Source organism: Aptenodytes patagonicus, chromosome 1 (genome assembly GCF_965638725.1).
Source record: "Aptenodytes patagonicus chromosome 1, bAptPat1.pri.cur, whole genome shotgun sequence".
Lineage (NCBI taxonomy): Eukaryota > Metazoa > Chordata > Aves > Sphenisciformes > Spheniscidae > Aptenodytes > Aptenodytes patagonicus.
In genome coordinates this window covers 107,606,524-107,632,449 of record NC_134949.1, presented here as the reverse complement: position 1 = coordinate 107,632,449, position 25,926 = coordinate 107,606,524, and positions in this window count along the sequence as shown.

Sequence of the window (25,926 nt, the reverse complement as noted above, 5' to 3'; positions counted from 1 at the left end):
AAGGCGAGAATATGGCGGCAGGTGCGTGAAAGGAGAGGAATAATCGGCAGTGGAAGGTGGCAAAGGCGAGAATATGGCGGCAACTGCGTGAAAGGAGAGGAAGATTTGGCGCTGGAAGGCGGCAAAGGCGAGAATATGGCGGCACGTACCTGAAAGGAGAGGAAGAGTCGTCGCTGGAAGGCGGCAAAGGCGAGAATATGGCTGCAGGTGCGTGAAAGCAGAGGAAGAGTCGGCGCTGGAAGACGGCAAAGGCGAGAATATGGCGGCAGGTGCGTGAAAGGAGAGGAAGAGTCGGCGGTGGAAGGCGGCAAAGGCGAGAATATGGCGGCAGGTGCGTGAAAGGAGAGGAAGAGTCGGCGCTGGAAGGCGGCATAGGCGAGAGTATGGCGGCACGTACCTGAAAGGACAGGAAGAGTCGGCACTGGAAGGCGGCAAAGGCGAGAATATGGCAGCCCGTGCATGAAAGGAGAGGAAGAGTCGGCGCTGGAAGGCGGCAAAGGCGAGAATATGGCGGCACGTACCTGAAAGGACAGGAAGAGTCGGCGCTGGAAGGCGGCAAAGGCGAGAATATGGCGGCAACTGCGGGAAAGGAGAGGAAGAGTCGGCACTGGAAGGCGGCAAAGGCGAGAATATGGCGACACGTACCTGAAAGGAGAGGAAGAGTCAGCGCTGGAAGGCGGCAAAGGCGAGAATATGGCGGCAGGTGCGTGAAAGGAGAGGAAGAGTCGGCGCTGGAAGGCGGCAAAGGCGAGAATATGGCGGCACGTACCTGAAAGGACAGGAAGAGTCGGCAGTGGAAGGCGGCAAAGGCGAGAATATGGCGGCAGCTGCGTGAAAGGAGAGGAAGAGTCGGCGCTGGAAGGCGGCAAAGGCGACAATATCGCGGCAACTACCTGAAAGGAGAGGAAGATTTGGCGCTGGAAGGCGGCAAAGGCGAGAATATGGCGGCAACTGCGGGAAAGGAGAGGAAGAGTCGGCGGTGGAAGGCGGCAAAGGCGAGAATATGGCGGCAGGTGCGTGAAAGCAGAGGAAGAGTCGGCGCTGGAAGACGGCAAAGGCGAGAATATGGCGGCACGTACCTGAAAGGAGAGGAAGAGTCGACACTGGAAGGCAGCAAAGGCGAGAATATCGCGGCAAGTACCTGAAAGGAGAGGAAGAGTCGGCGCTGGAAGGCGGCAAAGGCGAGAATATGGCGCCAAGTACCTGAAAGGAGAGGAAGAGCCAGCGGTGGAAGGCGGCAAAGGCGAGAATATGGTGGCATGTACCTGAAAGGAGAGGAAGAGTCGGCGCTGGAAGGCGGCAAAGGCGAGAATATGGCGGCACGTACCTTAAAGGAGAGGAAGAGTCGGCGGTGGAAGGCGGCAAAGGCGAGAATATGGCGGCAACTGCGTGAAAGGAGAGGAAGATTTGGCTCTGGAAGGCGGCAAAGGCGAGAATATGGCGGCACGTACCTGAAAGGAGAGGAAGAGTCGGCAGTGGAAGGCGGCAAAGGCGAGAATATGGTGGAACGTACCTGAAAGGAGAGGAAGAGTCGGCGCTGGAAGGCGGCAAAGGCGAGAATATGGCGGCAACTGCGTGAAAGGAGAGGAAGAGTCGGCGCTGGAAGGCGGCAAAGGCGAGAATATGGCGGCAACTGCGTGAAAGGAGAGGAATAATCGCCAGTGGAAGGCGGCAAAGGCGAGAATATGGCGGCAACTGCGTGAAAGGAGAGGAAGACTCGGTAGTGGAAGGCGTCAAAGGCGAGAATATGGCGGCACGTACCTGAAAGGAGAGGAAGAGTCGGCGCTGGAAGGCGGCAAAGGCGAGAATATGGCGGCAGGTGCGTGAAAGGAGAGGAAGAGTCGGCGGTGGAAGGCGGCAAAGGCGAGAATATGGCGGCAGGTGCGTGAAAGGAGAGGAAGAGTCGGCGGTGGAAGGCGGCAAAGGCGAGAATATGGTGGCAGGTGCGTGAAAGGAGAGGAAGAGTCGGCGCTGGAAGGCGGCAAAGCCGAGAATATGGCGGCACGTACCTGAAAGGAGAGGAAGAGTCGGCGCTGGAAGGCAGCAAAGGCGAGAATATGGCAGCCCGTGCGTGAAAGGAGAGGAAGACTCGGCGCTGGAAGGCGGCAAAGGCGAGAATATGGCGGCACGTTCCTGAAGGGAGAGGAAGAGTCGGCGCTGGAAGGCGGCAAACGCGAGAATATCGCGGCAAGTACCTGAAAGGAGAGGAAGAGTCGGCACTGGAAGGCGGCAAAGGCGAGAATATGGCGGCACGTACCTGCAAGGAGAGGAAGAGTCGGCGGTGGAAAGCGGCAAAGGCGAGAATATGGCGGCAGGTGCGGGAAAGGAGAGGAAGAGTCGGCAGTGGAAGGCGGCAAAGGCGAGAATATGGCGGCAGGTGCGTGAAAGGAGAGGAAGTATCGGCAGTGGAAGGCGGCAAAGGCGAGAATATGGCGGCACGTACCTGAAAGGAGAGGAACAATCGGCGCTGGAAGGCGGCAAAGGCGAGAATATGGCGGCACGTACCTGAAAGGAGAGGAAGAGTCGGCGCTGGAAGTCGGCAAAGGCGAGAATATGGCGGCAACTGCGGGAAAGGAGAGGACGAGTCGGCGCTGGAAGGCGGCAAAGGCGAGAATATGGCGGCAGGTGCGTGAAAGGAGAGGAAGATTCGGCACTGGAAGGCGGCAAAGGCGAGAATATGGCGGCAACTGCGTGAAAGGAGAGCAAGAGTCGGCGCTGGAAGGCGGCAAAGGCGAGAATATGGCGGCAGCTGCGTGAAAGGAGAGGAAGAGTCGGCGGTGGAAGGCCAAAAGGCGAGAATATTGCGGCAGGTGCGTGAAAGGAGAGGAAGAGTCGGCGGTGGAAGGCGGCAAAGCCGAGAATATGGCGGCACGTACCTGAAAGGAGAGGAAGAGTCGGCGCTGGAAGGCAGCAAAGGCGAGAATATGGCAGCCCGTGCATGAAAGGAGAGGAAGAGTCGGCGCTGGAAGGCGGCAAAGGCGAGAATATGGCGACACGTACCTAAAAGGAGAGGAAGAGTCGGCGCTGGAAGGCGGCAAAGGCGAGAATATGGCGGCAACTGCGTGAAAGGAGAGGAAGAGTCGGCAGTGGAAGGCAGCAAAGGCGAGAATATGGCGACACAACCTCAAAGGAGAGGAAGAGTCGGCGCTGGAAGGCGGCAAAGGCGAGAATATGGCAGCCCGTGCATGAAAGGAGAGGAAGAGTCGGTGGTGGAAGGCGGCAAAGGCGAGAATATGGCGGCAACTGCGTGAAATGAGAGGAAGAGTCGGCGCTGGAAGGCGGCAAAGGCGAGAATATGGCGGCAACTGCGGGAAAAGAGAGGAAGAGTCGGCGCTGGAAGGCAGCAAAGGCGTGAATATGGCGACACGTACCTCAAAGGAGAGGAAGAGTCGGCGCTGGAAGGCGGCAAAGGCGAGAATATGGCGGCACGTACCTGAAAGGACAGGAAGAGTCGGCGCTGGAAGGCGGCAAAGGCGAGAATATGGCGGCAGGTGCGTGAAAGGAGAGGAATAATCGGCAGTGGAAGGTGGCAAAGGCGAGAATATGGCGGCAACTGCGTGAAAGGAGAGGAAGATTTGGCGCTGGAAGGCGGCAAAGGCGAGTATATGGTGGCACGTACCTGAAAGGAGAGGAAGAGTCGTCGCTGGAAGGCGGCAAAGGCGAGAATATGGCTGCAGGTGCGTGAAAGCAGAGGAAGAGTCGGCGCTGGAAGACGGCAAAGGCGAGAATATGGCGGCAGGTGCGTGAAAGGAGAGGAAGAGTCGGCGGTGGAAGGCGGCAAAGGCGAGAATATGGCGGCACGTACCTGAAAGGACAGGAAGAGTCGGCAGTGGAAGGCGGCAAAGGCGAGAATATGGCGGCAGCTGCGTGAAAGGAGAGGAAGAGTCGGCGGTGGAAGGCGGCAAAGGCGAGAATATGGCGGCAGGTGCGTGAAAGCAGATGAAGAGTCGGCGCTGGAAGACGGCAAAGGCGAGAATATGGCGGCACGTACCTGAAAGGAGAGGAAGAGTCGACACTGGAAGGCAGCAAAGGCGAGAATATCGCGGCAAGTACCTGAAAGGAGAGGAAGAGTCGGCGCTGGAAGGCGGCAAAGGCGAGAATATGGCGGCAAGTACCTGAAAGGAGAGGAAGAGCCAGCGGTGGAAGGCGGCAAAGGCGAGAATATGGTGGCACGTACCTGAAAGGAGAGGAAGAGTCGGCGCTGGAAGGCGGCAAAGGCGAGAATATGGCGGCACGTACCTTAAAGGAGAGGAAGAGTCGGCGCTGGAAGGCGGCAAAGGCGAGAATATGGCGGCAACTGCGTGAAAGGAGAGGAAGATTTGGCTCTGGAAGGCGGCAAAGGCGAGAATATGGCGGCACGTACCTGAAAGGAGAGGAAGAGTCGGCAGTGGAAGGCGGCAAAGGCGAGAATATGGTGGAACGTACCTGAAAGGAGAGGAAGAGTCGGCGCTGGAAGGCGGCAAAGGCGAGAATATGGCGGCAACTGCGTGAAAGGAGAGGAAGAGTCGGCGCTGGAAGGCGGCAAAGGCGAGAATATGGCGGCAACTGCGTGAAAGGAGAGGAATAATCGCCAGTGGAAGGCGGCAAAGGCGAGAATATGGCGGCAACTGCGTGAAAGGAGAGGAAGACTCGGTAGTGGAAGGCGTCAAAGGCGAGAATATGGCGGCACGTACCTGAAAGGAGAGGAAGAGTCGGCGCTGGAAGGCGGCAAACGCGAGAATATCGCGGCAAGTACCTGAAAGGAGAGGAAGAGTCGGCACTGGAAGGCGGCAAAGGCGAGAATATGGCGGCACGTACCTGAAAGGAGAGGAAGAGTCGGCGGTGGAAAGCGGCAAAGGCGAGAATATGGCGGCAGGTGCGGGAAAGGAGAGGAAGAGTCGGCAGTGGAAGGCGGCAAAGGCGAGAATATGGCGGCAGGTGCGTGAAAGGAGAGGAAGTATCGGCAGTGGAAGGCGGCAAAGGCGAGAATATGGCGGCACGTACCTGAAAGGAGAGGAACAATCGGCGCTGGAAGGCGGCAAAGGCGAGAATATGGCGGCACGTACCTGAAAGGAGAGGAAGTGTCGGCGCTGGAAGTCGGCAAAGGCGAGAATATGGCGGCAACTGCGGGAAAGGAGAGGACGAGTCGGCGGTGGAAGGCGGCAAAGGCGAGAATATGGCGGCAGGTGCGTGAAAGGAGAGGAAGATTCGGCACTGGAAGGCGGCAAAGGCGAGAATATGGCGGCTACTGCGTGAAAGGAGAGCAAGAGTCGGCGCTGGAAGGCGGCAAAGGCGAGAATATGGCGGCAGCTGCGTGAAAGGAGAGGAAGAGTCGGCGGTGGAAGGCCAAAAGGCGAGAATATTGCGGCAGGTGCGTGAAAGGAGAGGAAGAGTCGGCGGTGGAAGGCGGCAAAGCCGAGAATATGGCGGCACGTACCTGAAAGGAGAGGAAGAGTCGGCGCTGGAAGGCAGCAAAGGCGAGAATATGGCAGCCCGTGCATGAAAGGAGAGGAAGAGTCAGCGCTGGAAGGCGGCAAAGGCGAGAATATGGCGACACGTACCTAAAAGGAGAGGAAGAGTCGGCGCTGGAAGGCGGCAAAGGCGAGAATATGGCGGCAACTGCGTGAAAGGAGAGGAAGAGTCGGCAGTGGAAGGCAGCAAAGGCGAGAATATGGCGACACAACCTCAAAGGAGAGGAAGAGTCGGCGCTGGAAGGCGGCAAAGGCGAGAATATGGCAGCCCGTGCATGAAAGGAGAGGAAGAGTCGGCGGTGGAAGGCGGCAAAGGCGAGAATATGGCGGCAACTGCGTGAAAGGAGAGGAAGAGTCGGCGCTGGAAGGCGGCAAAGGCGAGAATATGGCGGCAACTGCGGGAAAAGAGAGGAAGAGTCGGCGCTGGAAGGCAGCAAAGGCGTGAATATGGCGACACGTACCTCAAAGGAGAGGAAGAGTCGGCGCTGGAAGGCGGCAAAGGCGAGAATATGGCGGCACGTACCTGAAAGGACAGGAAGAGTCGGCGCTGGAAGGCGGCAAAGGCGAGAATATGGCGGCAGGTGCGTGAAAGGAGAGGAATAATCGGCAGTGGAAGGTGGCAAAGGCGAGAATATGGCGGCAACTGCGTGAAAGGAGAGGAAGATTTGGCGCTGGAAGGCGGCAAAGGCGAGTATATGGTGGCACGTACCTGAAAGGAGAGGAAGAGTCGCCGCTGGAAGGCGGCAAAGGCGAGAATATGGCTGCAGGTGCGTGAAAGCAGAGGAAGAGTCGGCGCTGGAAGACGGCAAAGGCGAGAATATGGCGGCAGGTGCGTGAAAGGAGAGGAAGAGTTGGCGGTGGAAGGCGGCAAAGGCGAGAATATGGCGGCAGGTGCGTGAAAGGAGAGGAAGAGTCGGCGCTGGAAGGCGGCATAGGCGAGAGTATGGCGGCACGTACCTGAAAGGACAGGAAGAGTCGGCACTGGAAGGCGGCAAAGGCGTGAATATGGCGGCAGGTGCGTGAAAGGAGAGGAAGAGTCGGCGCTGGAAGGCGGCAAAGGCGAGAATATGGCGGCACGTACCTGAAAGGACAGGAAGAGTCGGCGCTGGAAGGCGGCAAAGGCGAGAATATGGCGCCAACTGCGGGAAAGGAGAGGAAGAGTCGGCACTGGAAGGCAGCAAAGGCGAGAATATGGCGACACGTACCTGAAAGGAGAGGAAGAGTCAGCGCTGGAAGGCGGCAAAGGCGAGAATATGGCGGCAGGTGCGTGAAAGGAGAGGAAGAGCCGGCGGTGGAAGGCGGCAAAGGCGAGAATATGGCGGCACGTACCTGAAAGGACAGGAAGAGTCGGCAGTGGAAGGCGGCAAAGGCGAGAATATGGCGGCAGCTGCGTGAAAGGAGAGGAAGAGTCGGCGCTGGAAGGCGGCAAAGGCGACAATATCGCGGCAACTACCTGAAAGGAGAGGAAGATTTGGCGCTGGAAGGCGGCAAAGGCGAGAATATGGCGGCAACTGCGGGAAAGGAGAGGAAGAGTCGGCGCTGGAAGGCGGCAAAGGCGAGAATATGGCGGCACGTACCTGAAAGGAGAGGAAGAGTCGACACTGGAAGGCAGCAAAGGCGAGAATATCGCGGCAAGTACCTGAAAGGAGAGGAAGAGTCGGCGCTGGAAGGCGGCAAAGGCGAGAATATGGCGGCAAGTACCTGAAAGGAGAGGAAGAGCCAGCGGTGGAAGGCGGCAAAGGCGAGAATATGGTGGCACGTACCTGAAAGGAGAGGAAGAGTCGGCGCTGGAAGGCGGCAAAGGCGAGAATATGGCGGCAGGTGCGTGAAAGGAGAGGAAGAGTCGGCGGTGGAAGGCGGCAAAGGCGAGAATATGGCGGCAACTGCGTGAAAGGAGAGGAAGATTTGGCTCTGGAAGGCGGCAAAGGCGAGAATATGGCGGCACGTACCTGAAAGGAGAGGAAGAGTCGGCAGTGGAAGGCGGCAAAGGCGAGAATATGGTGGCACGTACCTGAAAGGAGAGGAAGAGTCGGCGCTGGAAGGCGGCAAAGGCGAGAATATGGCGGCAACTGCGTGAAAGGAGAGGAAGAGTCGGCGCTGGAAGGCGGCAAAGGCGAGAATATGGCGGCAACTGCGTGAAAGGAGAGGAATAATCGCCAGTGGAAGGCGGCAAAGGCGAGAATATGGCGGCAACTGCGTGAAAGGAGAGGAATAATCGCCAGTGGAAGGCGGCAAAGGCGAGAATATGGCAGCAACTGCGTGAAAGGAGAGGAAGAGTCGGCAGTGGAAGGCAGCAAAGGCGAGAATATGGCGACACAACCTCAAAGGAGAGGAAGAGTCGGCGCTGGAAGGCGGCAAAGGCGAGAATATGGCAGCCCGTGCATGAAAGGAGAGGAAGAGTCGGCGGTGGAAGGCGGCAAAGGCGAGAATATGGCGGCAACTGCGTGAAAGGAGAGGAAGAGTCGGCGCTGGAAGGCGGCAAAGGCGAGAATATGGCGGCAACTGCGGGAAAAGAGAGGAAGAGTCGGCGCTGGAAGGCAGCAAAGGCGTGAATATGGCGACACGTACCTCAAAGGAGAGGAAGAGTCGGCGCTGGAAGGCGGCAAAGGCTAGAATATGGCGGCACGTACCTGAAAGGACAGGAAGAGTCAGCGCTGGAAGGCGGCAAAGGCGAGAATATGGCGGCAGGTGCGTGAAAGGAGAGGAAGAGTCGGCGCTGGCAGGCGGCAAAGGCGAGAATATGGCGGCACGTACCTGAAAGGAGAGGAAGAGTCGGCGCTGGAAGGCGGCAAAGGCGAGAATATGGCGGCAGGTGCGTGAAAGGAGAGGAAGAGTCGGCGCTGGAAGACGGCAAAGGCGAGAATATGGCGGCAGGTGCATGAAAGGAGAGGAAGAGTCGGCGCTGGAAGGCAGCAAAGGCGAGAATATGGCGGCAACTGCGTGAAAGGAGAGGAAGAGTCGGCGCTGGAAGGCGGCAAAGGCGAGAATATCGCGGCAAGTACCTGAAAGTAGAAGAAGATTTGGCGCTGGAAGGCGGCAAAGGCGAGAATATGGCGGCAGGTGCGTGAAAGGAGAGGAAGATTTGGCGCTGGAAGGCGGCAAAGGCGAGAATATGGCAGCCCGTGCATGAAAGGAGAGGAAGACTCGGCGGTGGAACGCGGCAAAGGCGAGAATATGGCGGCAACTGCGTGAAAGGAGAGGAAGAGTCAGCGCTGGAAGGCGGCAAAGGCGAGAATATGGCAGCACGTACCTGAAAGGAGAGGAAGAGTCGACACTGGAAGGCAGCAAAGGCGAGAATATGGCGTCACGTACCTGAAAGGAGAGGAAGAGTCGGCGCTGGAAGGCGGCAAAGGCAAGAATATGGCAGCCCGTGCGTGAAAGGAGAGGAAGAGTTGGCGCTGGAAGGCGGCAAAGGCGAGAATATGGCGGCACGTACCTGAAAGGACAGGAAGAGCCGGCGGTGGAAGGCGGCAAAGGCGACAATATGGCGGCAGGTGCATGAAAGGAGAGGAAGAGTCGGCGCTGGAAGGCGGCAAAGGCGAGAATATGGCGGCAGGTGCGTGAAAGGAGAGGAAGAGTCGGCGCTGGAAGGCGGCAAAGGCGAGAATATGGCGGCAGGTGCGTGAAAGGAGAGGAAGAGTCGGCGCTGGAAGGCGGCAAAGGCGAGAATATGGCGGCAGGTGCGTGAAAGGAGAGGAAGAGTCGGCGCTGGAAGGCGGCAAAGGCGAGAATATGGCGGCAGGTGCATGAAAGGAGAGGAAGAGTCGGCGCTGGAAGGCAGCAAAGGCGAGAATATGGCGGCAACTGCGTGAAAGGAGAGGAAGAGTCGGCGCTGGAAGGCGGCAAAGGCGAGAATATCGCGGCAAGTACCTGAAAGTAGAAGAAGATTTGGCGCTGGAAGGCGGCAAAGGCGAGAATATGGCGGCACGTACCTGAAAGGAGAGGAAGAGTCGGCGGTGGAAGGCGGCAAAGGCGAGAATATGGCAGCCCGTGCGTGAAAGGAGAGGAAGACTCGGCGGTGGAACGCGGCAAAGGCGAGAATATGGCGGCAACTGCGTGAAAGGAGAGGAAGAGTCAGCGCTGGAAGGCGGCAAAGGCGAGAATATGGCAGCACGTACCTGAAAGGAGAGGAAGAGTCGACACTGGAAGGCGGCAAAGGCGAGAATATGGCGGCACGTACCTGAAAGGAGAGGAAGAGTCGGCGCTGGAAGGCGGCAAAGGCAAGAATATGGCAGCCCGTGCGTGAAAGGAGAGGAAGAGTTGGCGCTGGAAGGCGGCAAAGGCGAGAATATGGCGGCACGTACCTGAAAGGAGAGGAAGAGTCGGCGCTGGAAGGCAGCAAAGGCGAGAATATGGCGGCACGTACCTGAAAGGAGAGGAAGAGTCGGCGCTGGAAGGCGGCAAAGGCGAGAATATGGCGGCAACTGCGTGAAAGGAGAGGAAGAGTCAGCAGTGGAAGACGGCAAAGGCGAGAATATGGCGGCACGTACCTGAAAGGACAGGAAGAGTCGGTGGTGGAAGGCGGCAAAGGCGAGAATATGGCGGCAGATGCGTGAAAGGAGAGGAAGAGTCGGCGCTGGAAGGCGGCAAAGGCGAGAATATGGCGGCAACTGCGTGAAAGGAGAGGAAGATTTGGCGCTGGAAGGTGGCAAAGGCGAGCATATTGCGGCACGTACCTGAAAGGAGAGGAAGAGTCGGCGCTGGAAGGCGGCAAAGGCGAGAATATGGCGGCAGGTGCGTGAAAGCAGAGGAAGAGTCGGCGCTGGAAGGCGGCAAAGGCGAGAATATGGCGGCAGGTGCGTGAAAGGAGAGGAAGAGTCGGCGGTGGAAGGTGGCAAAGGCGAGAATATGGCGGCAGGTGCGTGAAAGGAGAGGAAGAGTCGGTGCTGGAAGGCGGCATAGGCGAGAGTATGGCGGCACGTACCTGAAAGGAGAGGAAGAGTCGGCGCTGGAAGGCAGCAAAGGCGAGAATATGGCAGCCCGTGCATGAAAGGAGAGGAAGAGTCGGCGGTGGAAGGCGGCAAAGGCGAGAATATGGCGGCACGTACCTGAAAGGACAGGAAGAGTCGGCGCTGGAAGGCGGCAAAGGCGAGAATATGGCGGCAACTGCGTGAAAGGAGAGGAAGAGTCGGCGCTGGAAGGCGGCAAAGGCGAGAATATGGCGACACGTACGTCAAAGGAGAGGAAGAGTCGGCGCTGGAAGGCGGCAAAGGCGAGAATATGGCGGCACGTACCTGAAAGGAGAGGAAGATTTGGCGCTGGAAGACGGCAAAGGCGAGAATATGGCGGCAGGTGCGTGAAAGGAGAGGAAGAGCCGGCGGTGGAAGGCGGCAAAGGCGAGAATATGGCGGCACGTACCTGAAAGGAGAGGAAGAGTCGGCGCTGGAAGGCGGCAAAGGCGAGAATATGGCGGCAGGTGCGTGAAAGGAGAGGAAGAGTCGGCGCTGGAAGACGGCAAAGGCGAGAATATGGCGGCAGCTGCGTGAAAGGAGAGGAAGAGTCGGCGCTGGAAGGCGGCAAAGGCGAGAATATGGCGGCAGGTGCGTGAAAGGAGAGGAAGAGTCGGCGCTGGAAGGCGGCAAAGGGGACAATATCGCGGCAACTACCTGAAAGTAGAAGAAGATTTGGCGCTGGAAGACGACAAAGGCGAGAATATGGCGGCAGGTGCGTGAAAGGAGAGGAAGAGTCGGTGGTGGAAGGCGGCAAAGGCGAGAATATGGCGGCAGGTGCGTGAAAGGAGAGGAACAGTCGGCGGTGGAGGGCGGCAAAGGCGAGAATATGGCGGCACGTACCTGAAAGGAGAGGAAGAGTCAGCGCTGGAAGGCGGCAAAGGCGAGAATATGGCGGCACGTACCTGAAAGGAGAGGAAGAGTCGGCGCTGGAAGGCAGCAAAGGCGAGAATATGGCGGCACGTACCTGAAAGGAGAGGAAGAGTCGGCGCTGGAAGGCGGCAAAGGCGAGAATATGGCGGCAACTGCGTGAAAGGAGAGGAAGAGTCAGCAGTGGAAGACGGCAAAGGCGAGAATATGGCGGCAGGTGCGTGAAAGGAGAGGAAGAGTCGGCGCTGGAAGGCGGCAAAGGCGAGAATATGGCGGCAACTGCGTGAAAGGAGAGGAAGATTTGGCTCTGGAAGGTGGCAAACGCGAGCATATGGCGGCACGTACCTGAAAGGAGACGAAGAGTCGGCGCTGGAAGGCGGCAAAGGCGAGAATATGGCGGCAGGTGCGTGAAAGCAGAGGAAGAGTCGGCGCTGGAAGGCGGCAAAGGCGAGTATATGGCGGCAGGTGCGTGAAAGGAGAGGAAGAGTCGGCGGTGGAAGGTGGCAAAGGCGAGAATATGGCGGCAGGTGCGTGAAAGGAGAGGAAGAGTCGGTGCTGGAAGGCGGCATAGGCGAGAGTATGGCGGCACGTACCTGAAAGGAGAGGAAGAGTCGGCGCTGGAAGGCAGCAAAGGTGAGAATATGGCAGCCCGTGCATGAAAGGAGAGGAAGAGTCGGCAGTGGAAGGCAGCAAAGGCGAGAATATGGCGGCACGTACCTGAAAGGACAGGAAGAGTCAGCGCTGGAAGGCGGCAAAGGCGAGAATATGGCGGCAACTGCGTGAAAGGAGAGGAAGAGTCGGCGCTGGAAGGCGGCAAAGGCGAGAATATGGCGGCAGCTGCGTGAAAGGAGAGGAAGAGTCGGCGGTGGAAGGCGGCAAAGGCGAGAATATGGCGGCACGTACCTGAAACGAGAGGAAGAGTCGGCGCTGGAAGGCGGCAAAGGCGAGAATATGGCGGCAGGTGCGTGAAAGGAGAGGAAGAGCCGGCGGTGGAAGGCGGCAAAGGCGAGAATATGGCGGCACGTACCTGAAAGGAGAGGAAGAGTCGGCGGTGGAAGGCGGCAAAGGCGAGAATATGGCGGCAGGTGCGTGAAAGGAGAGGAAGAGTCGGCGCTGGAATACGGCAAAGGCGAGAATATGGCGGCAGCTGCGTGAAAGGAGAGGAAGAGTCGGCGCTGGAAGGCGGCAAAGGCGAGAATATGGCGGCAGGTGCGTGAAAGGAGAGGAAGAGTCGGCGCTGGAAGGCGGCAAAGGCGACAATATCGCGGCAACTACCTGAAAGTAGAAGAAGATTTGGCGCTGGAAGACGACAAAGGCGAGAATATGGCGGCAGGTGCGTGAAAGGAGAGGAAGAGTCGGTGGTGGAAGGTGGCAAAGGCGAGAATATGGCGGCAGGTGCGTGAAAGGAGAGGAAGAGTCGGCGCTGGAAGGCGGCAAAGGCGAGAATATGGCGGCACGTACCTGAAAGGAGAGGAAGAGTCAGCGCTGGAAGGCGGCAAAGGCGAGAATATAGCGGCACGTACCTGAAAGGAGAGGAAGAGTCGACACTGGAAGGCAGCAAAGGCGAGAATATCGCGGCAAGTACCTGAAAGGAGAGGAAGAGTCGGCGCTGGAAGGCGGCAAAGGCGAGAATATGGCGGCAGGTGCGTGAAAGGAGAGGAAGAGCCGGCGGTGGAAGGCGGCAAAGGCGAGAATATGGTGGCACGTACCTGAAAGGAGAGGAAGAGTCGGCGCTGGAAGGCGGCAAAGGCGAGAATATGGCGGCACGTACCTGAAAGGAGAGGAAGAGTCGGCGCTGGAAGGCGGCAAAGGCGAGAATATGGCGGCACGTACCTGAAAGGAGAGGAAGATTTGGCGCTGGAAGGCGGCAAAGGCGAGAATATGGCGCCACGTACCTGAAAGGAGAGGAAGAGTCGGCAGTGGAAGGCGGCAAAGGCAAGAATATGGCGGCACGTACCTGAAAGGAGAGGAAGAGTCGGCGCTGGAAGGCGGCAAAGGCGAGAATATGGCGGCAACTGCGTGAAAGGAGAGGAAGAGTCGGCGCTGGAAGGCAGCAAAGGCGAGAATATGGCGGCAACTGCGTGAAAGGAGAGGAATAATCGGCAGTGGAAGGCGGCAAAGGCGAGAATATGGCGGCACGTACCTGAAAGGAGAGGAAGATTTGGCGCTGGAAGGCGGCAAAGGTGAGAATATGGCGGCAAGTACCTGAAAGGAGAGGAAGAGTCGGCGCTGGAAGGCGGCAAAGGCGAGAATATGGCGGCACGTACCTGAAAGGAGAGGAAGACTCGGCGGTGGAAGGCGTCAAACGAGAGAATATGGCGGCACGTACCTGAAAGGAGAGGAAGAGTCGGCACTGGAAGGCGGCAAAGGCGAGAATATGGCGGCACGTACCTGAAAGGAGAGGAAGAGTCGGCGCTGGAAGGCGGCAAAGGCGAGAATATGGCGGCAGGTGCGTGAAAGGAGAGGAAGACTCGGTCGTGGAAGGCGTCAAAGGCGAGAATATGGCGGCAGGTGCGTGAAAGGAGAGGAAGAGTCGGCGCTGGAAGGCGGCAAAGGCGAGAATATGGCGGCAGGTGCGTGAAAGGAGAGGAAGATTTGGCGCTGGAAGGCGGCAAAGGCGAGAATATGGCGGCACGTACCTGAAAGGAGAGGAAGAGTCGGCAGTGGAAGGCGGCAAATGCGAGAATATAGCGGCACGTACCTGAAAGGACAGGAAGAGTCGGCAGTGGAGGGCGGCAAAGGCGAGAATATCGCGGCAGGTGCGTGAAAGGAGAGGAATAATCGGCAGTGGAAGGCGGCAAAGGCGAGAATATGGCGGCAGCTGCGTGAAAGGAGAGGAAGAGTCGGCGCTGGAAGGCGGCAAAGGCGAGAATATGGCGGCAGGTGCGTGAAAGGAGAGGAAGAGTCGGCGCTGGAAGGCGGCAAAGGCGAGAATATGGCGGCAGGTGCGTGAAAGCAGATGAAGAGTCGACGCTGGAAGGCGGCAAAGGCGAGAATATGGCGGCAGGTGCGTGAAAGGAGAGGAAGAGTCGGCGGTGGAAGGCGGCAACGGCGAGAATATGGCGGCAGGTGCGTGAAAGGAGAGGAAGAGTCGGCACTGGAAGGCGGCATAGGCGAGAGTATGGCGGCACGTACCTGAAAGGAGAGGAAGAGTCGGCGCTGGAAGGCAGCAAAGGCGAGAATATAGCAGCCCGTGCATGAAAGGAGAGGAAGAGTCGGCGCTGGAAGGCGGCAAAGGCGAGAATATGGCGGCACGTACCTGAAAGGAGAGGAAGAGTCGGCGCTGGAAGGCGGCAAAGGCGAGAATATGGCGGCAACTGCGTGAAAGGAGAGGAAGAGTCGGCGCTGGAAGGCAGCAAAGGCGAGAATATGGCGGCAGGTGCGTGAAAGGAGAGGAAGAGTCAGCGCTGGAAGGCGGCAAAGGCGAGAATATGGCGGCACGTACCTGAAAGGAGAGGAAGAGTCGGCGCTGGAAGGCGGCAAAGGCGAGAATATGGCGGCACGTACGTGAAAGGAGAGGAAGAGTCGGCAGTGGAAGGCGGCAAAGGCGAGAATATGGCGGCACGTACCTGAAAGGAGAGGAATAATCGGCAGTGGAAGGCGGCAAAGGCGAGAATATGGCGGCACGTACCTGAAAGGAGAGGAAGATTTGGCGCTGGAAGGCGGCAAAGGTGAGAATATGGCGGCAGGTGCATGAAAGGAGAGGAAGAGTCGGCGCTGGAAGGCAGCAAAGGCGAGAATATGGCGGCAACTGCGTGAAAGCAGAGGAAGATTTGGCGCTGGAAGGCGGCAAAGGCGAGAATATGGCGGCAGGTGCGTGAAAGGAGAGGAAGACTCGGCGCTGGAAGGCGGCAAATGCGAGAATATAGCGGCACGTACGTCAAAGGAGAGGAAGATTTGGCGCTGGAAGGCGGCAAAGGCGAGAATATGGCGGCACGTACCTGAAAGGAGAGGAAGATTTGGCGCTGGAAGGCGGCAAAGGCGAGAATATGGCGGCAGGTGCGTGAAAGGAGAGGAAGAGCCGGCGCTGGAAGGCGGCAAAGGCGAGAATATGGCGGCAACTACGTGAAATGAGAGGAAGAGTCGGCGCTGGAAGGCGGCAAAGGCGAGAATATGGCGGCAGGTGCGTGAAAGGAGAGGATGAGTCGGCGCTGGAAGACGGCAAAGGCGAGAATATGGCGGCAGGTGCGTGAAAGGAGAGGAAGAGTCGGCGGTGGAAGGCGGCAAAGGTGAGAATATGGCGGCAGGTGCGTGAAAGGAGAGGAAGAGTCGGCACTGGAAGGCGGCATAGGCGAGAGTATGGCGGCACGTACCTGAAAGGAGAGGAAGAGTCGGCGCTGGAAGGCAGCAAAGGCGAGAATATGGCAGCCCGTACATGAAAGGAGAGGAAGAGTCGGCGCTGGAAGGCGGCAAAGGTGAGAATATGGCGGCACGTACCTGAAAGGACAGGAAGAGTCGGCGCTGGAAGGCGGCAAAGGCGAGAATATGGCGGCAACTGCGTGAAAGGAGAGGAAGACTCGGCGCTGGAAGGCAGCAAAGGCGAGAATATGGCGACACGTACGTCAAAGGAGAGGAAGATTTGGCGCTGGAAGGCGGCAAAGGCGAGAATATGGCGGCAACTGCGTGAAAGGAGAGGAAGAGTCGGCGCTGGAAGGCGGCAAAGGCGAGAATATGGCGGCAGGTGCGTGAAAGGAGAGGAAGAGCCGGCGCTGGAAGGCGGCAAAGGCGAGAATATGGCGGCAACTACGTGAAATGAGAGGAAGAGTCGGCGCTGGAAGGCGGCAAAGGCGAGAATATGGCGGCAGGTGCGTGAAAGGAGAGGATGAGTCGGCGCTGGAAGACGGCAAAGGCGAGAATATGGCGGCAGCTGCGTGAAAGGAGAGGAAGAGTCGGCGCTGGAAGGCGGCAAAGGCGAGAATATGGCGGCAACTGCGTGAAAGGAGAGGAAGAGTCGTCGCTGGAAGGCGGCAAAGGCGAGAATATCGCGGCAAGTACCTGAAAGTAGAAGATTTGGCGCTGGAAGACGACAAAGGCGAGAATATGGCGGCAGGTGCGTGAAAGGAGAGGAAGATTTGGCGCTGGAAGGCGGCAAAGGCGAGAATATGGCGGCAACTGCGGGAAAGGAGAGGAAGAGTCGGCGCTGGAAGGCGGCAAAGGCGAGAATATGGCGGCAGGTGCGTGAAAGGAGAGGAAGAGTCGGCGCTGGAAGGCGGCAAAGGCGACAATATCGCGGCAACTACCTGAAAGTAGAAGAAGATTTGGCGCTGGAAGACGACAAAGGCGAGAATATGGCGGCAGGTGCGTGAAAGGAGAGGAAGAGTCGGTGGTGGAAGGTGGCAAAGGCGAGAATATGGCGGCAGGTGCGTGAAAGGAGAGGAAGAGTCGGCGCTGGAAGGCGGCAAAGGCGAGAATATGGCGGCACGTACCTGAAAGGAGAGGAAGAGTCAGCGCTGGAAGGCGGCAAAGGCGAGAATATAGCGGCACGTACCTGAAAGGAGAGGAAGAGTCGACACTGGAAGGCAGCAAAGGCGAGAATATCGCGGCAAGTACCTGAAAGGAGAGGAAGAGTCGGCGCTGGAAGGCGGCAAAGGCGAGAATATGGCGGCAGGTGCGTGAAAGGAGAGGAAGAGCCGGCGGTGGAAGGCGGCAAAGGCGAGAATATGGTGGCACGTACCTGAAAGGAGAGGAAGAGTCGGCGCTGGAAGGCGGCAAAGGCGAGAATATGGCGGCACGTACCTGAAAGGAGAGGAAGAGTCGGCGCTGGAAGGCGGCAAAGGCGAGAATATGGCGGCACGTACCTGAAAGGAGAGGAAGATTTGGCGCTGGAAGGCGGCAAAGGCGAGAATATGGCGCCACGTACCTGAAAGGAGAGGAAGAGTCGGCAGTGGAAGGCGGCAAAGGCAAGAATATGGCGGCACGTACCTGAAAGGAGAGGAAGAGTCGGCGCTGGAAGGCGGCAAAGGCGAGAATATGGCGGCAACTGCGTGAAAGGAGAGGAAGAGTCGGCGCTGGAAGGCAGCAAAGGCGAGAATATGGCGGCAACTGCGTGAAAGGAGAGGAATAATCGGCAGTGGAAGGCGGCAAAGGCGAGAATATGGCGGCACGTACCTGAAAGGAGAGGAAGATTTGGCGCTGGAAGGCGGCAAAGGTGAGAATATGGCGGCAAGTACCTGAAAGGAGAGGAAGAGTCGGCGCTGGAAGGCGGCAAAGGCGAGAATATGGCGGCACGTACCTGAAAGGAGAGGAAGACTCGGCGGTGGAAGGCGTCAAACGAGAGAATATGGCGGCACGTACCTGAAAGGAGAGGAAGAGTCGGCACTGGAAGGCGGCAAAGGCGAGAATATGGCGGCACGTACCTGAAAGGAGAGGAAGAGTCGGCGCTGGAAGGCGGCAAAGGCGAGAATATGGCGGCAGGTGCGTGAAAGGAGAGGAAGACTCGGTCGTGGAAGGCGTCAAAGGCGAGAATATGGCGGCAGGTGCGTGAAAGGAGAGGAAGAGTCGGCGCTGGAAGGCGGCAAAGGCGAGAATATGGCGGCAGGTGCGTGAAAGGAGAGGAAGATTTGGCGCTGGAAGGCGGCAAAGGCGAGAATATGGCGGCACGTACCTGAAAGGAGAGGAAGAGTCGGCAGTGGAAGGCGGCAAAGGCGAGAATATGGCGGCACGTACCTGAAAGGAGAGGAAGAGTCGGCGCTGGAAGGCGGCAAATGCGAGAATATAGCGGCACGTACCTGAAAGGACAGGAAGAGTCGGCAGTGGAGGGCGGCAAAGGCGAGAATATCGCGGCAGGTGCGTGAAAGGAGAGGAATAATCGGCAGTGGAAGGCGGCAAAGGCGAGAATATGGCGGCAGCTGCGTGAAAGGAGAGGAAGAGTCGGCGCTGGAAGGCGGCAAAGGCGAGAATATGGCGGCAGGTGCGTGAAAGGAGAGGAAGAGTCGGCGCTGGAAGGCGGCAAAGGCGAGAATATGGCGGCAGGTGCGTGAAAGCAGATGAAGAGTCGGCGCTGGAAGGCGGCAAAGGCGAGAATATGGCGGCAGGTGCGTGAAAGGAGAGGAAGAGTCGGCGGTGGAAGGCGGCAAAGGCGAGAATATGGCGGCAGGTGCGTGAAAGGAGAGGAAGAGTCGGCACTGGAAGGCGGCATAGGCGAGAGTATGGCGGCACGTACCTGAAAGGAGAGGAAGAGTCGGCGCTGGAAGGCAGCAAAGGCGAGAATATGGCAGCCCGTGCATGAAAGGAGAGGAAGAGTCGGCGCTGGAAGGCGGCAAAGGCGAGAATATGGCGGCACGTACCTGAAAGGAGAGGAAGAGTCGGCGCTGGAAGGCGGCAAAGGCGAGAATATGGCGGCAACTGCGTGAAAGGAGAGGAAGAGTCGGCGCTGGAAGGCAGCAAAGGCGAGAATATGGCGGCAGGTGCGTGAAAGGAGAGGAAGAGTCAGCGCTGGAAGGCGGCAAAGGCGAGAATATGGCGGCACGTACCTGAAAGGAGAGGAAGATCGGCGCTGGAAGGCGGCAAAGGCGAGAATATGGCGGCACGTACGTGAAAGGAGAGGAAGAGTCGGCAGTGGAAGGCGGCAAAGGCGAGAATATGGCGGCACGTACCTGAAAGGAGAGGAATAATCGGCAGTGGAAGGCGGCAAAGGCGAGAATATGGCGGCACGTACCTGAAAGGAGAGGAAGATTTGGCGCTGGAAGGCGGCAAAGGTGAGAATATGGCGGCAGGTGCATGAAAGGAGAGGAAGAGTCGGCGCTGGAAGGCAGCAAAGGCGAGAATATGGCGGCAACTGCGTGAAAGCAGAGGAAGATTTGGCGCTGGAAGGCGGCAAAGGCGAGAATATGGCGGCAGGTGCGTGAAAGGAGAGGAAGACTCGGCGCTGGAAGGCGGCAAAGGCGAGAATATGGCGGCACGTACGTCAAAGGAGAGGAAGATTTGGCGCTGGAAGGCGGCAAAGGCGAGAATATGGCGGCACGTACCTGAAAGGAGAGGAAGATTTGGCGCTGGAAGGCGGCAAAGGCGAGAATATGGCGGCAGGTGCGTGAAAGGAGAGGAAGAGCCGGCGCTGGAAGGCGGCAAAGGCGAGAATATGGCGGCAACTACGTGAAATGAGAGGAAGAGTCGGCGCTGGAAGGCGGCAAAGGCGAGAATATGGCGGCAGGTGCGTGAAAGGAGAGGATGAGTCGGCGCTGGAAGACGGCAAAGGCGAGAATATGGCGGCAGGTGCGTGAAAGGAGAGGAAGAGTCGGCGGTGGAAGGCGGCAAAGGTGAGAATATGGCAGCAGGTGCGTGAAAGGAGAGGAAGAGTCGGCACTGGAAGGCGGCATAGGCGAGAGTATGGCGGCACGTACCTGAAAGGAGAGGAAGAGTCGGCGCTGGAAGGCAGCAAAGGCGAGAATATGGCAGCCCGTACATGAAAGGAGAGGAAGAGTCGGCGCTGGAAGGCGGCAAAGGTGAGAATATGGCGGCACGTACCTGAAAGGACAGGAAGAGTCGGCGCTGGAAGGCGGCAAAGGCGAGAATATGGCGGCAACTGCGTGAAAGGAGAGGAAGACTCGGCGCTGGAAGGCAGCAAAGGCGAGAATATGGCGACACGTACGTCAAAGGAGAGGAAGATTTGGCGCTGGAAGGCGGCAAAGGCGAGAATATGGCGGCAACTGCGTGAAAGGAGAGGAAGAGTCGGCGCTGGAAGGCGGCAAAGGCGAGAATATGGCGGCAGGTGCGTGAAAGGAGAGGAAGAGCCGGCGCTGGAAGGCGGCAAAGGCGAGAATATGGCGGCAACTACGTGAAATGAGAGGAAGAGTCGGCGCTGGAAGGCGGCAAAGGCGAGAATATGGCGGCAGGTGCGTGAAAGGAGAGGATGAGTCGGCGCTGGAAGACGGCAAAGGCGAGAATATGGCGGCAGCTGCGTGAAAGGAGAGGAAGAGTCGGCGCTGGAAGGCGGCAAAGGCGAGAATATGGCGGCAACTGCGTGAAAGGAGAGGAAGAGTCGTCGCTGGAAGGCGGCAAAGGCGAGAATATCGCGGCAAGTACCTGAAAGTAGAAGATTTGGCGCTGGAAGACGACAAAGGCGAGAATATGGCGGCAGGTGCGTGAAAGGAGAGGAAGATTTGGCGCTGGAAGGCGGCAAAGGCGAGAATATGGCGGCAACTGCGGGAAAGGAGAGGAAGAGTCGGCGCTGGAAGGCGGCAAAGGCGAGAATATGGCGGTAACTTCGTGAAAGGAGAGGAAGAGTCGGCGCTGGAAGGCGGCAAAGGCGAGAATATGGCGGCACGTACCTGAAAGGAGAGGAAGAGTCGACACTGGAAGGCGGCAAAGGCGAGAATATGGCGGCAGGTGCGTGAAAGGAGAGGAAGAGCCAGCGGTGGAAGGCGGCAAAGGCGAGAATATGGTGACACGTACCTGAAAGGAGAGGAAGAGTCGGCGCTGGAAGGCGGCAAAGGCGAGAATATGGCGGCACGTACCTGAAAGGAGAGGAAGAGTCGGCACTGGAAGGCGGCAAAGGCGAGAATATGGCGGCAACTGCGTGAAAGGAGAGGAAGATTTGGCGCTGGAAGGCGGCAAAGGAGAGAATATGGCGGCACGTACCTGAAAGGAGAGGAAGAGTCGGCAGTGGAAGGCGGCAAAGGCGAGAATATGGCGGAACGTACCTGAAAGGAGAGGAAGAGTCGGCGCTGGAAGGCGGCAAAGGCGAGAATATGGCGGCAACTGCGTGAAAGGAGAGGAAGAGTCGGCGCTGGAAGGCGGCAAAGGCGAGAATATGGCGGCAACTGCGTGAAAGGAGAGGAAGAGCCGGCGGTGGAAGGCGGCAAAGGCGAGAATATGGCGGCACGTACCTGAAAGGAGAGGAAGAGTCGGCGGTGGAAGGCGGCAAAGGCGAGAATATGGCGGCAGGTGCGTGAAAGGAGAGGAAGAGTCGGCGCTGGAAGACGGCAAAGGCGAGAATATGGCGGCAGCTGCGTGAAAGGAGAGGAAGAGTCGGCGCTGGAAGGCGGCAAAGGCGAGAATATAGCGGCAACTGCGTGAAAGGAGAGGAAGAGTCGGCGCTGGAAGGCGGCAAAGACGAGAATATCGCGGCAACTACCTGAAAGTAGAAGAAGATTTGGCGCTGGAAGACGACAAAGGCGAGAATATGGCGGCAGGTGCGTGAAAGGAGAGGAAGAGTCGGTGGTGGAAGGCGGCAAAGGCGAGAATATGGCGGCAGGTGCGTGAAAGGAGAGGAAGAGTCAGCAGTGGAAGACGGCAAAGGCGAGAATATGGCGGCACGTACCTGAAAGGAGAGGAAGAGTCAGCGCTGGAAGGCGGCAAAGGCGAGAATATAGCGGCACGTACCTGAAAGGAGAGGAAGAGTCGACACTGGAAGGCAGCAAAGGCGAGAATATCGCGGCAAGTACCTGAAAGGAGAGGAAGAGTCGGCGCTGGAAGGCGGCAAAGGCGAGAATATGGCGGCAGGTGCGTGAAAGGAAGGAAGAGCCGGCGGTGGAAGGCGGCAAAGGCGAGAATATGGTGGCACGTACCTGAAAGGAGAGGAAGAGTCGGCGCTGGAAGGCGGCAAAGGCGAGAATATGGCGGCACGTACCTGAAAGGAGAGGAAGAGTCGGCGCTGGAAGGCGGCAAAGGCGAGAATATGGCGGCACGTACCTGAAAGGAGAGGAAGATTTGGCGCTGGAAGGCGGCAAAGGCGAGAATATGGCGGCACGTACCTGAAAGGAGAGGAAGAGTCGGCAGTGGAAGGCGGCAAAGGCAAGAATATGGCGGCACGTACCTGAAAGGAGAGGAAGAGTCGGCGCTGGAAGGCGGCAAAGGCGAGAATATGGCGGCAACTGCGTGAAAGGAGAGGAAGAGTCGGCGCTGGAAGGCAGCAAAGGCGAGAATATGGCGGCAACTGCGTGAAAGGAGAGGAATAATCGGCAGTGGAAGGCGGCAAAGGCGAGAATATGGCGGCACGTACCTGAAAGGAGAGGAAGATTTGGCGCTGGAAGGCGGCAAAGGTGAGAATATGGCGGCAAGTACCTGAAAGGAGAGGAAGAGTCGGCGCTGGAAGGCGGCAAAGGCGAGAATATGGCGGCACGTACCTGAAAGTAGAGGAAGAGTCGGCACTGGAAGGCGGCAAAGGCGAGAATATGGCGGCACGTACCTGAAAGGAGAGGAAGAGTCGGCACTGGAAGGCGGCAAAGGCGAGAATATGGCGGCACGTACCTGAAAGGAGAGGAAGAGTCGGCGCTGGAAGGCGGCAAAGGTGAGAATATGGCGGCAGGTGCGTGAAAGGAGAGGAAGACTCGGTCGTGGAAGGCGTCAAAGGCGAGAATATGGCGGCAGGTGCGTGAAAGGAGAGGAAGAGTCGGCGCTGGAAGGCGGCAAAGGCGAGAATATGGCGGCAGGTGCGTGAAAGGAGAGGAAGATTTGGCGCTGGAAGGCGGCAAAGGCGAGAATATGGCGGCACGTACCTGAAAGGAGAGGAAGAGTCGGCGCTGGAAGGCGGCAAAGGCGAGAATATGGCGGCACGTACCTGAAAGGAGAGGAAGAGTCGGCGCTGGAAGGCGGCAAATGCGAGAATATAGCGGCACGTACCTGAAAGGACAGGAAGAGTCGGCAGTGGAGGGCGGCAAAGGCGAGAATATCGCGGCAGGTGCGTGAAAGGAGAGGAATAATCGGCAGTGGAAGGCGGCAAAGGCGAGAATATGGCGGCAACTGCGTGAAAGGAGAGGAAGAGTCGGCGGTGGAAGGCGGCAAAGGCGAGAATATGGCGGCAGGTGCGTGAAAGGAGAGGAAGAGTCGGCGCTGGAAGGCGGCAAAGGCGAGAATATGGCGGCACGTACCTGAAAGGAGAGGAAGAGTCGGCGCTGGAAGGCGGCAAAGGCGAGAATATGGCGGCACGTACCTGAAAGGAGAGGAAGAGTCGGCGCTGGAAGGCGGCAAAGGCGAGAATATGGCGGCACGTACCTGAAAGGAGAGGAATAATCGGCAGTGGAAGGCGGCAAAGGCGAGAATATGGCGGCACGTACCTGAAAGGAGAGGAAGATTTGGCGCTGGAAGGCGGCAAAGGTGAGAATATGGCGGCAGGTGCATGAAAGGAGAGGAAGAGTCGGCGCTGGAAGGCAGCAAAGGCGAGAATATGGCGGCAACTGCGTGAAAGGAGAGGAAGAGTCGGCGCTGGAAGGCGGCAAAGGCGAGAATATGGCGGCAGGTGCGTGAAAGGAGAGGAAGAGTCGGCGCTGGAAGGCGGCAAAGGCGAGAATATGGCGGCACGTACCTGAAAGGAGAGGAAGAGTCGGCGCTGGAAGGCGGCAAAGGCGAGAATATGGCGGCACGTACCTGAAAGGAGAGGAAGAGTCGGCAGTGGAAGGCGGCAAAGGTGAGAATATGGCGGCAGGTGCGTGAAAGGAGAGGAAGAGTCGGCACTGGAAGGCGGCATAGGCGAGAGTATGGCGGCACGTACCTGAAAGGAGAGGAAGAGTCGGCGCTGGAAGGCAGCAAAGGCGAGAATATGGCAGCCCGTGCATGAAAGGAGAGGAAGAGTCGGCGCTGGAAGGCGGCAAAGGCGAGAATATGGCGGCAGCTGCGTGAAAGGAGAGGAAGAGTCGGCGCTGGAAGGCGGCAAAGGCGAGAATATGGCGGCAACTGCGTGAAAGGAGAGGAAGACTCGGCGCTGGAAGGCAGCAAAGGCGAGAATATGGCGACACGTACGTCAAAGGAGAGGAAGATTTGGCGCTGGAAGGCGGCAAAGGCGAGAATATGGCGGCACGTACCTGAAAGGAGAGGAAGATTTGGCGCTGGAAGGCGGCAAAGGCGAGAATATGGCGGCAGGTGCGTGAAAGGAGAGGAAGAGCCGGCGCTGGAAGGCGGCAAAGGCGAGAATATGGCGGCAACTACGTGAAATGAGAGGAAGAGTCGGCGCTGGAAGGCGGCAAAGGCGAGAATATGGCGGCAGGTGCGTGAAAGGAGAGGATGAGTCGGCGCTGGAAGACGGCAAAGGCGAGAATATGGCGGCAGGTGCGTGAAAGGAGAGGAAGAGTCGGCGGTGGAAGGCGGCAAAGGTGAGAATATGGCGGCAGGTGCGTGAAAGGAGAGGAAGAGTCGGCACTGGAAGGCGGCATAGGCGAGAGTATGGCGGCACGTACCTGAAAGGAGAGGAAGAGTCGGTGCTGGAAGGCAGCAAAGGCGAGAATATGGCAGCCCGTGCATGAAAGGAGAGGAAGAGTCGGCGCTGGAAGGCGGCAAAGGTGAGAATATGGCGGCACGTACCTGAAAGGACAGGAAGAGTCGGCGCTGGAAGGCGGCAAAGGCGAGAATATGGCGGCAACTGCGTGAAAGGAGAGGAAGACTCGGCGCTGGAAGGCAGCAAATGAGAGAATATGGCGACACGTACGTCAAAGGAGAGGAAGATTTGGCGCTGGAAGGCGGCAAAGGCGAGAATATGGCGGCACGTACCTGAAAGGAGAGGAAGATTTGGCGCTGGAAGGCGGCAAAGGCGAGAATATGGCGGCAGGTGCGTGAAAGGAGAGGAAGAGCCGGCGCTGGAAGGCGGCAAAGGCGAGAATATGGCGGCAACTACGTGAAATGAGAGGAAGAGTCGGCGCTGGAAGGCGGCAAAGGCGAGAATATGGCGGCAGGTGCGTGAAAGGAGAGGATGAGTCGGCGCTGGAAGACGGCAAAGGCGAGAATATGGCGGCAGCTGCGTGAAAGGAGAGGAAGAGTCGGCGCTGGAAGGCGGCAAAGGCGAGAATATGGCGGCAACTGCGTGAAAGGAGAGGAAGAGTCGTCGCTGGAAGGCGGCAAAGGCGAGAATATCGCGGCAAGTACCTGAAAGTAGAAGATTTGGCGCTGGAAGACGACAAAGGCGAGAATATGGCGGCAGGTGCGTGAAAGGAGAGGAAGATTTGGCGCTGGAAGGCGGCAAAGGCGAGAATATGGCGGCAACTTCGTAAAAGGAGAGGAAGAGTCGGCGCTGGAAGGCGGCAAAGGCGAGAATATGGCGGCACGTACCTGAAAGGAGAGGAAGAGTCGACACTGGAAGGCGGCAAAGGCGAGAATATGGCAGCAGGTGCGTGAAAGGAGAGGAAGACTCGGCGCTGGAAGGCAGCAAAGGCGAGAATATGGCGACACGTACGTCAAAGGAGAGGAAGATTTGGCGCTGGAAGGCGGCAAAGGCGAGAATATGGCGGCACGTACCTGAAAGGAGAGGAAGAGTCGGCACTGGAAGGCGGCAAAGGCGAGAATATGGCGGCAACTGCGTGAAAGGAGAGGAAGATTTGGCGCTGGAAGGCGGCAAAGGCGAGAATATGGCGGCACGTACCTGAAAGGAGAGGAAGAGTCGGCAGTGGAAGGCGGCAAAGGCGAGAATATGGCGGAACGTACCTGAAAGGAGAGGAAGAGTCGGCGCTGGAAGGCGGCAAAGGCGAGAATATGGCGGCAACTGCGTGAAAGGAGAGGAAGAGTCGGCGCTGGAAGGCGGCAAAGGCGAGAATATGGCGGCAACTGCGTGAAAGGAGAGGAAGAGTCGGCGCTGGAAGGCGGCAAAGGCGAGAACATGGCGGCACGTACCTGAAAGGAGAGGAAGATTTGGCGCTGGAAGGCGGCAAAGGTGAGAATATGGCGGCACGTACCTGAAAGGAGAGGAAGAGTCGGCGCTGGAAGGCGGCATAGGCGAGAATATGGCAGCCCGTGCG